The following is a 12,106-nucleotide window of genomic DNA, read 5'->3' as shown; positions in this document are numbered from 1 at the left end:
AGCTGAGATGTCATCAAACTGGATAACAGAGGTCACTCCACCCAGAGGATTCCTTGAAACTCCCCCTCCCCCAACTTGCAGCGCTACTTGTGTCCTTGGCAAGTCCTCTACAACTTGCAGAGCAAGCTCCAAGACCCACACTGGTAGCAACTGACTTCAGTTTCTGGCGTGGTTTCTTGAGGCAACTATAAGCTCAGCATCTATGAATTGCTTGCTGAATCTTAACAGGTGGCCCTGGAGGGACACAGGCAGGGGCTAAAATTGGCCTGCAGCAGAAGCCCTCTCAAGACTGTGTCTCTGGACTCTCAAGACTGTGTCTCTGGACACCTACTATACAAAGCTGCAGTAATAAGACTGGGAGACTTAGGAGCTTTGCTTAGAACATAGAAACAGACACGGAAAAACAGCCAAAATGGGAAGACAAAGAAGCAGAAACCATATGAGAGAACAAAACCAAGATCTAGGAATTAAGGATTCAAGCAATCTAACAGATGCAGAATTCAAAACACTGGTTATAAAGATGCTCAATGAACTTAGCGGAAGAGTAGATGAACTCAATGAGAACTTTAAAAAGATAAAAAACATATAAATGGAAAAGGAAATTATAAAAGGGAACCAGTCAGAAATGAACAATACATTATCAGAGATAGAGAGTATATTAGAAGGAATTAACAAAGTGGATGAAGAAGAGGATCGAACCTACAATATAGAGGAGGGGAAGGCCAAGGTCACCCAATCAAAACAGCAAGAAAAAAGAAACCAAGAATATAATTATAACTTAAGGAGTCTTTGGGACAAAATTAAGTGTGAAAACATCTGTGAAATAGGGGAATCTGAAGGAGGAGAGGGAGAGCAAGAAGTGGAAAAGCTATTTGAAGAAATAGTGATGGAAAATTTCCCTAAGCCGGTGAAGGAAATAGATATACAACTCCAGGAAGCTCAGAGCCTCAAGAAAGAGGAACCCAAAGAGGCCCATATTAAGACACACCATAATTAAAATGCCAAAGGTTAAATACAAAAAGAGAATATTAAAAGCAGCAAGAGAAAAGCAGTTAGTTACCTATAAGGAACACCCATAAGACTGGCAGCAGATTTCTCAAAAGAAACTTTGTGGGATAGAAGGGTTTGGCACAAAATATTCAAAGTGATGAAAAGACGGGATCTACAACCAAGAATACTTTACCCAGAAAAGCTATCATTTAGAGTTGAAGGACAGATAAAGAGCTTCTCAGACAAAAATAAGCTAAGCAAATTTATCAACACCAAGCGACTACTACAGAAAATGTTGGAGTGACTTTTTTAAAAAGAAAAAACATCTATCAAAATCATGAATAAAAAATGGTAATAACTAACTACATATCTATCAACTACCTCAAATGGAAATGAATTAAATGCTCCAACCAAAGGATAGGGTGAATGAATGGATAAGAAAACAAGATCCCTACATGCTGTCTACAAGAGACTCACTTCAGATTAAAAGACACGCACAAACTAAAAGGAAGGGGATGGAAAAAGATGTTGCATTGATGGACCTAGAGGGTATTGCACTTAATGAAGTCAGATAGAGAAAGACAAATACTACATCATTTCACATACATGCAGAATCCAAAGAACAAAATAAACAACAAAAACTAAAACAAACTCATTTCTTTCAAAATGAAAAATTATTTTGAGGGCTACTAGACAGGAGGGGGATTGGGAAGGATGGTTAAAAAGGGTGAAGGGATAAAAAATACAAATGGATAGTTACAAAATATTCATGGATATATAAAGTATAGCACAAGGAAAATAGTCAACAATGTTGTAATAAATATGTAAGGGGAAAGAGGGATACGAGATTTAGTGGGGTAATCACTTGAGCCCTAATCACTACGCTGCACAACTGAAACTAATATATTATTGTATGACAACTATTATTGAACAAAACTCATTGAATTGTACAATGTAAATATGAGCAACTAATTGTCTATTATATTTCAATAAAGCTGGGGAATAAATAAATAAATAAATAAATAAATAAATAAATAAATATTAATATCTTGAAAATTTATCTAAAGGACAAATGGTGATAGACAAGAAAATAAAGTCTAGGAAAATAATGTTCAGGTATGAAAGTTATGTTCACTCTTTCTATCTTTATCTTGAAAACATATAATATCACTCATACCAAATTAGTTCTCTGGTGTATCTTTAATATTGAAAAATTATGTTTCAGGTTTTTAGAAGAAAATCAAAATAAATTTCAAATTAATATATTAACAGTTTATAATGAATTTTTTACCATTATATAGAAGCTCATTATCAATAACTAGTAATTACTCATTTAGCTATTCTTTGTAGTAAGATACAGATTCAAAGCTTTGAGTGATACAGAAAAGACATTTTTAAAAAATTAAGTAAATAAACTACGATTATGATGAAAGGCCTAAGTAAGTAAACATGTTCCAAACAAAGAAATTGAAAAATTCTTCCATTTCCCAGTAACAAAATTCTGTTTCCTAATAACATTTTCACTTCTATACACAGAATTAGAACACATAAACATAAACATAAACATAAACTCTTTATGGAACAAAATTTACCTTGATTATAAAAAGTGAAGGAACAGTAGTGTAAATGTGACTAAGAATGAAATTATTTTGGAATTATATCTTGGGTTTGTCACTTATTAGCTTTGTGTTCTCAGGAAACTTAACATCTTTGAGCTAAAGCCTTAGTTGATTAGTCTGAAAATAGAGTGAAGAGTTTGGGTTATAATACTTTCCTCTTCACATTATTATAAAGACTAATCATATAATGCTCACAAAGTGCTTGGCATAGTGTCTGTATATATTATTTCCTTAACTAACTGTAGATCTATTTAATGAATCTGTAGCTAAACCACAGATTCCTATATTATTACATATCCTTTCCTTTACTGAAGACATAGGTTAATTAGGAAGTACTACAGTTCAAGTCAAAAGACTTCCATATTGGTGAACTTCAGTACATGAATGAAACTATTTTTGAAAATTTGTTTTAAAATATCTATAATGAATCAGGATGTTCCATCAATAGCCAGTGGTATATTTCCAAGGGAAGAAAAAAGTTTGTTCTAAAGATTAGGAGACATAAATGAAAAGCATAGAATGTAATTATAGATTACATAGAAAAAAATGTATATATCATTAAAACATACACAGAGACCTTAAAATGAGTGAGAGTACAAATACTAGGATGGAGTACTAGTATAAGGTAATTTTTCTTGGAGGTAGGTCCAGATAAAGATATCCTGTAATTTATCCAACCCTTCACGTGGAATCTAGGGTTCTCCATCAAATTTCTCATTCATTTTCTGTCATTCTGCTTTCTGAAAGGTGTCTAATTTTATAATTTTATCCTAGAATATTTAATCCCAAACTAATTTTTATAGGTAGAACACCAGGGAGCAATTATGATATACCATTTGGTTATGTAAGACTGGGCTACTAAAGGAAAGTTTTATTTTGTTTTGTTTTCTTTCTAAAGCATTAAAATACAGAGCCCTGTCTACACTATTGTCCAAGTATTAAACCTTTAAAATAGGGATGCTTCTGTACTGTTTTCCTAGCCTTTACTTACATAACAAAATTGGCTGATTAGAGATATGCTTCTCTCTAGCTCCAAATCCTTTATATTACTTATTACACACAGAAAGTGTTTCTTGTGCCAGTTATAACTTACAAAGAAGAAAACATAGGATTCTGAGATCAAAGGCTATTGATCACAATTCCAAAGTCAATTTCACATTTTTCAACCCATTTACCAAAAAACACTGGTTAATTTGCAAGCAAGCAGACCAGTACCCAGGGCCAAGCTATGATCGCCATCAAAACTGATGTTCAGCATTAATAGCAACTCACAAAGAATTTCTTAGTACTATGAACACTCAACTCACCTTGGACTAACACTGTTAATGCCTTAAGGAATGCAACTTATTTAAAAACTATGTTTGTAGTTTATGATAATAAACTCCATTAGAGCCATATACATTTATAATTTATGTTTTATTTTTTGTCAGCAGTAAACTATTATTCCTTTAATTAGTGTCTTAAAAAATGTTTCACTTGACTGTGATTTTTAATAATAATGAGTATGGGACTTTTCATAAAACTGTTTAAGAATGAAGGTTTTAAAAAAGAAAATAAAGTCTCAATGCCATGCCTGCTCTCTTTGTCCAGTTTGTGTGATGTTTCAGGCCCCTTCAAAGATGCTGAAGGTATATACAAACGTCTAATTTCTGAGAATGGGATTTAAATATACTGACTGATCTACTCCTCTTATCTCTCATGGAGTCATAAATTAGTGGGAGAGACAGAAAGCAATTATAATCAAGTGTGATATGGGCTAAGATGTGGATTCTACATCTGCTATAGGATCCCCTTTAGTGGATAAAATGGCTACTCAAACGAGATGAGAAAGCCAATTTAGAGTGAGGTTAAGATTTCATTCTGACACAAACACATCCTGATGGCTGCCTCCCACATAAAACGCCAAGACTGTTTTTCCTCTTAAAGTTTTTTATAACACATTGATAAGCAGCTAGCATTTATTTACAGAGTATCTTGTGGTAACTTCTTTGCCAGGAACTATTTCATATTCTTTGTAACTTATACTCATGATAATAATATATCCCAGAAGTATCTTCTAGAATAGAGACTATAAATTAGGAAGGACATTACCTCACTTTAATTCTAAATAGATAATGTTATTGCCTAATTTAATATTTGGTAATGTGCTAGAGAATCATGACCATTCTAAAAATCATAAAAGGAACCTTTTTAACAAACCAGAAAAGAAATGAAGTCAAATAACATATAATGTAGTAGCTTGAACACTGGAGGAATGGGAGAATAACAGTTCCTTGCTATAGTCAGTCACCAAGTTATTTTTTCAGGGGAGATCCTAAAATGATATGTTCTTAAAGTTATCTTCTCATTCTAGTCTAGGAATCAGATACCATTCAGATAAAACTTTTTCCCTTAACAAGAGCCATATATAGTTATCATATAGCAGGCTAATCTACTGTTAAAAAATTCCTTTGGGTCAATGTATTAGAGCCACAGTTTTAATTCTTGTATGACCTCAAACCTATTTCTTGAACTCACCTGGAAATAACAGTAAAGAGACTCATCAGCCTGTATTTACACCTAACTACATCATTTTTATACCCAACCAGACAGTATTTTTTATAACTAACTTTATAGTAAAATTTTTTTTAAAGGAAAACATGAGAAAAATGTAAAAGAAAGCAAGATTTTAAAAAATGTTTGCTTATTTAAACATCCTATTTTATTTTTACTAATTTTAGAACTAAGTACGTGAAAGGAAATCATGTTTGTAAATGTTAATTCTTAAACAGAACTATACTGTTTATTAAAGCTGCCATTGTATGTGTGTGTGTTTTCACATAAAAGATGTACAATGTGAAAAATGGAAAGTATTTCACAATGTTGCTGCAAGATGGATGCGCTAATAATCTGGGTCAGTACACATGCCCCCATTCAGCAGCTCTGGGTGTACTGTGATGTTTAGGAATGCTATTTTGAAAGCTGGAGCAAGAGGTCCGCCCTTACATACATAAAAGTACAGTCCTAAGCAACTAGATGATAATTACCCATTCCATTACCATACTTTATAAAAGAATAAGCTATTAGTTATAGAAAAATTACATACAAGCATAAGGTGAACTGGGAAAAATGACCACGGACCATAAATATTACTAAGTACTCAGACTACCCTAGTGTCATGAAATTATAGATAAATACAGTGAAAGCTTAACATCTGAAATCAGCTCTGCCCATATAAGGCATATAATAGTTTTTATTATGTATTTTTATATCTTGTTACCTACGTATTGGGTATGAAGCTGAAATCCACAGATTCTAAGTGATTTGAGAGGAGCGTCAGTATGGAGAGCAGGACCAGTAACATTCTATGGTAGATCTCATGCCCGTACATTCCTGGCATCCTTATTCTTTTTTCTGACCAGTTATTCATGTCCTCAGGTCCCCTTGTTTCCTATTTCTTTTCTTTGCCTATCCTGGTTCTATATCTCAGAAATAAACTGACATTTGTTTGTTTTCTGGGAAATTAAAATATTTAAAGGACTCTGAATAAATATATATATAATTTTAAGAAATGCACTAATGAATTAAGTTTTACCCTTGTGAAATGCTTGTTTTAAAAAATAAATTTGGAATAAATAAACTTGGGGAAAAAAGAAAAGGGGTTTCAAGCTGTTTAGATGTTCTAAAAAGACTCTCTAAAGCTCAATATTGACAATGCAGTGCACACTATCATTATTTTCCTTTATCTTACTCTATAGTGTTAAGGGGGCACATTTTTCTTTCCTTCTTTTAAAGACATTTGAAAGCAGTGTTCCAGTTTCACAGCCAGTATCCTCACACCATTCAAAAGACATACAGTCAAAGATAACCCCAAACAGGAAGGAGAAGGTTAGTTTTCACTTAAGTAAAGTTTAGTGAAAAGCCAACAGATCAGTGTGATTATAGCTAGATCACTGATGCAGAGTTCTGAAAGGTTTTACACAAGCAGCAGTCTTAGGATGTAGCTCTAAGGAGCAGGTAGGTCAGAAAAAAACATAAATGCAATGCCCAGCATATGTACCTCCCTTTGGATCCATAAAGAATCTAACCAGATTATCTAAAGAGAAGCCATTCTTGCCACAGGGGCAGGGCTGAAGTGTTTCCATTTCCGCTGACTGCATTTTAGCCTCAAGTATGTCAGCTAAGATTTTCTGCTGGTCAAAGTCACAAAAATTCTGGTCGATATCTTTTATGAGGAATGACAAATATAAAAAGATAAACCCTACTGTATCGGATAAACTATATGTGCTTTTACTAGATCTCAAGCAAAATTTTAACAATGTGTAGTCAATTTCAAAGTCTTCTGCTAATTCACTAAAAAGATTCCTACACCAAGCTGGAGACTGTTACATTCAAGCTATGGAAGCCTTTAGAGCTGTCCTCTTTAGATGTGAACTGTTATAAAGAACTTTTAAAAAGAAGTTTTTGTGACTTATCAGATAAATGGGAACCACGTCAAAACATTCCTCAGTAAAGGTTGATTTTGAATAATCTACCTGTGGCAGAAAACTTTTGGAGCTTGCATAATCTCATCTTTTCAAAAACCCCACAAGGACTTTTATTTGTAATATAGAAACAATACTGTTTAATGGGTAAACATCCCAGGCCTCTACTCTAAACTGTAGACAGAATCGTTCTTCACTTTACCTAGGTGTGTTCTACACTATCTCTGTATAATCTCTAAAAACAGGGACAGGGGAATTTAATCTAACAAAAATTTGAATTAGAACCTACTTATGTTTTTGAGCATTAGAAAACGCTCAAAAACATTGTTAGCAGAAACACTATTTTTGCTTATGTCTCAAGTGAGGATCTTACTTGTTTTTTCTTTTGAAATCTGTAGGGTTGAGCCAAGAGTCCTTTCATCTTTTTCTTCTCACTCTTCTTCTCCTTCTTCTTCCTCTCTTGCAGTTCCTTCTCCTCACAATTCTGAATATGGAATTCCAATATTTCTGTTACAATAAAATGATAAATAATTATAATTTATTATATCTCACCAACCACGTTTTAAAATAATTTCCATTAGAAAGTCACATACAGACACCAAATAGATTAGGAAAGGGTCTGCAGTATGTGCTGCATGGACTGTAATCACAGCGCGTGTGACCTTGTAACCTTGACACAGCCACTTTCTATCCAGTATAATCATGTCTAAAACATCAGAAAAATATCTCATTCACAGCATGCACAGAATAAAAAACATGTATTCAGTACCACCAAGCAACAAATTCTAGTTAAACATTTTCATTAACTGTAACCTTAAAAATATTAGTATTTGCAAACAGTTATCTTTATCCTATTTTGCATACACAAAAGAAGGTGGTACTGTATTATATCAGCTAAATAAATTGTCCACAGGGGTCCCCAAGTGCCAAAGTAAATTCCAAGGTTCTTGTGTACATACAATACACCTGTGTTCAAGACAACAGTGAAATAAAAATGACCTCCATACAAATATCCTTAGTAAAAAAAAGGAATATATGATACATAACAAAATTTTTAAATAGAATGTTTTTCACAGTTTTCCAAGTTTCGGTAGCTTTCAAAGATTTCAGGAGCTACATATCCTATAGAAAACATCAAATCAGAAGGTTTGACCATTAAGTTTAGCAGCATGATTCATTTTATCAACATCTCTCAGTCTTCTAAGACTCCTTTTCAAAAATTGTGCAAACTGTGTGATACTGTGCATGTATTAAATTACACCATTATATCCTTAGAGGAAATATTTTCTATTACTCAGACAAGGAATGATCTTTGCTCAACCATAACTGATTCACAGCTAGCTGATCTAGAATTCTTGGTGTTGAACCATAGGCAGTCAAAACCTTTAATGAGAGAAACAATTATTTATAAAGAGTTTTACTGGTACAATATCTTCGGTCCAAAATACTATGAAACCTGAGAGAGAGAAGAAAGACCTTGTAGTTATTTACATTGCTTCCTAAAATAAAATAATTCCAGTTATATAAGCACATAAACTATTTAAATTTAAGATTAAAAATTACTTTCTCATTTATGGCTAAAATGTTTAAATTTAACTCCAGTTCCATGAATTGAATTGATCTATCTGTCAATAATACATGTTCTCCTTCTAGATAAAGTAGATCTACAAAAAAGCTGTCAAACTGTTGTCAATAGTGTGGGCACATGCAATGGATCAGAAGATAATTAGCTTAAGATGTCTTGTAAAATATCTTATTGTTCTCTTTGTGCTCATATGTATTACTACACTCTCTTCCTAAGCTTTTGCTTTCTTCTAACTTGAGAAATTTATTTAACTATAATGTCTCTTTTTCCCAAAAAGTATGTCATAAATTCTAAAATGTCCTCTTATTATGACTCCTAATAATGTAGAAAATGTAACATCTGTAAATCAGTGATCGAACCAACAAATTTTAGAAAAATCATGTATTTTCCTAATGCAGACAAATCAATTGCCAGAACAATCATTATTGCTCTTTCAAAGAGATTTTGAGGTCAGGAAACAATTCGTGCTTAGAACTGAAATATTAGTCACAGCACTGCGACCTCTCACCTTAAATGATAAAATACAGAAGTCAGAATTGACAGTACATACTCATATCTGATCATGGCTGCTAGTTACTGAACAAAGAAGAAAAAAAGTACTTTGTAGGAAAAAAAAAACAACATTGCTCTGAATTACAAACATCCATTCTTTGGAGACTCAGCAACTCTCTGCATTTCTCCCTCTGCAACTGGAAGCAAGGAGTTCAGCCAGTATTTAATATCAAGTGAATGTGGTGTTTAATCAATAGTTTTCTGCTTTGTTCCTCAATGTGGAAAGCAGTGTCTATTCATCAGCAAAGGTTAATGCCAAGGGTCAAGTGATTTCACACTCTCGATAGGATCCACAACATTGTAGTAGTTCAGATGCCTTAGACAATGATGACCCAGTTGGACTGATTTATTGCCACTTGAAGGCTCTGCTTAATACTAAAGTGCTCTCTTATGATAATACCTCAGAAAATAGCACTGATAAAAGAGGAGGCAATAATTACCTACATTTTGAGGTAATGTCTTCATTTCTAACATCCTATAAAGATGTAAGGTTCATTTTAAATGATCTGCTGCATGTATTAGCAAGCCATTTAAACGAGATATTAGCAACTTCTCTCAAGAAATGTACCACAGAAGAATTCAGTAAACCTCTGATATAAATGTAAATTATAAGTAATAAATGATTTAACATATGTTTTAGATAATACTTTTTTAATATTTACTTATTGTAATATTTTTCATATTGGGTAAACAAAAGAAAAATATTTGCAGATAGGAGGAAAAATATGATAATATAGCCAACTCTATTAAACACGGAAGACACAGTTTGCATTTTGATTTCTTTCTTTCTGAGCAATTCTAGCACAAGACAGGAAGGCCGAAAAGACATGCCTATATATTCTTTCTAAATGTGGTTCACTTAAAGCAGCAAAGTCAAGGTCATTGTTCTAAACCAGAACACATTTGACTATGTCAAGGGTCTAATCTTTAACGTGTTAGCATCTATGATTATTATTCTGCAATGCCTCATTCCAGATGTGTTTTATATAATGAAATAAGTTCAAATGTCACCAGGAAAACAGTGTGAGAAGAATTAATTGGAAAGCTTATCATAGGGAAGTCATCCAGCTTTCACTAATATATCTATGGGTGATGAATACGCCAAGCAATTAGTAAAATAAAATAAATTCTGCAAATTTATATAAAGACATCCGATCATTACAAGCAGAAGGATATTTGAAACAGTTTATTATATTCCATTCTGGATGATTAGTATGTCAAGTATGCTAATATAAATTTTCTGCCCTCTACTCCCTTTTTACAGGAGATACAGTATTCAAGACTCAATCCAAACTATTTAAAATAATAATTCAGAAATTTTATTTCAAACTATTTTAAATGATTACATAAAAGTATATGTAAAATGTTATAGATGAGTTAAAAATAAATTTTTTTGTATTTGTATAATTCAAGAAAAATTATTTTTAATCCTAATGATAGTGTTTGCCTTAAAAACAAACAAAATTCATAACAATCAGTAATTTCAATATGAACAACAAGTTCATTGTGCAGCAATTACCTGTACGATGTCCAGAGACCTGAATTTACCTTTTAATCAAACTTATCTCCAATGGAAATGTATTAATAGGCCAAATATTTCATGATCTATAATAGAAAAAGAGGAAAGATAATTAACAACCAAGATTTTGAAAAAAAAGAAGAGCAACTAAACAAACTAAATACATTAGCTTATTCTTAGCAAAAATAACAGTGGCCTAAACACCCTAAAGAAAAGATTGCAAGTACACAAGATTAGATGTTTCAAGAATCTTTGAAAAGTATATTCTCACAGTAACTTTCCTATACTCTGTCCTTCAGGATAAAGATATTTACTGGAAAATAAAATTCAATTAATTCAGACATGAATAAAATAAGTAACCTAAAAAGAAAGTATGTATACGTCTGATTTTGCATTTCAAATACTAATAAATTAATTACAAATAATGTGGCCATTTTAAATGACTAATAAAATATTTGTATACTTTGACTTTTGAAATTGAATTTAACATATATAATAGGCAAAATAACAAAAACAAATTGTTATTTTGTCCAGTCACAAGTATGCAATATAAACAATTATTCATGTTTTAGTATGACAGAGAAAAAACATTTTCAAGAGTTCATTTTCATTCCAATATTAATTATTACTTTAAATTCTGCCAAAGTATTAAAAAAAAATATGTGTAGTCATTATATATTCTACTCCTCTCTTGTGTGTTCGTTCATATGTGTTAAAAAATGAAGATATGTAAGAATCCCTGTTAATGCAGTTCTTAGAAATTTAAACACTATTTAGAACTTAAAAAAAATATCTCTTTTCAGCCTTGCACATCCATCAGCTATAATTCAAAACCCTTTAATGCATATTTCAGTGCCTTACGTGGGAATTATCTCAAGTAGTACATTTTTCTCAATAAAAACTTCACTTGTTTAGGATAGCAAGCTTATGGGCTGATTTTTTAAATAACTGCTATAGAACATGTCTGCAGCTAACTCCCTCCAACATATCATTTTCAAAATACCTAAATAGGAAAAAGGAAAAATAAACATTTCCTTCGCATTTTCAAAACCATTAGTCAAAGTTTTTTGTGAAAACTTTATTCCAAGGTTCAAATTATTATTTCAATGAAGTTGCAAAATATTCTGATTAAATATTTTTTCTACAATAATGTTCACTAACAGGATACAAAGTGATAATAAAGTATATTATCTTTTACTCAATACAAAGATGATTCATTTTACAAAATTAAGTAAATTTAGTACAGCACTTTATCGTAAGTAATGCTGTAGTATATACTTGAAAGTTGCTAAAGAGAATAGATCTTAAATGTTTTCACCACACAAAAAAAAGTGGTAAGTATGTGAGGTGACAGAAGTGTTAATCAACATAAGTTATA

Source organism: Pteropus alecto, unplaced genomic scaffold (genome assembly GCF_000325575.1).
Source record: "Pteropus alecto unplaced genomic scaffold, ASM32557v1 scaffold20, whole genome shotgun sequence".
NCBI classification, from domain to species: domain Eukaryota; kingdom Metazoa; phylum Chordata; class Mammalia; order Chiroptera; family Pteropodidae; genus Pteropus; species Pteropus alecto.
Note: the sequence above shows the minus strand (reverse complement) of the source record.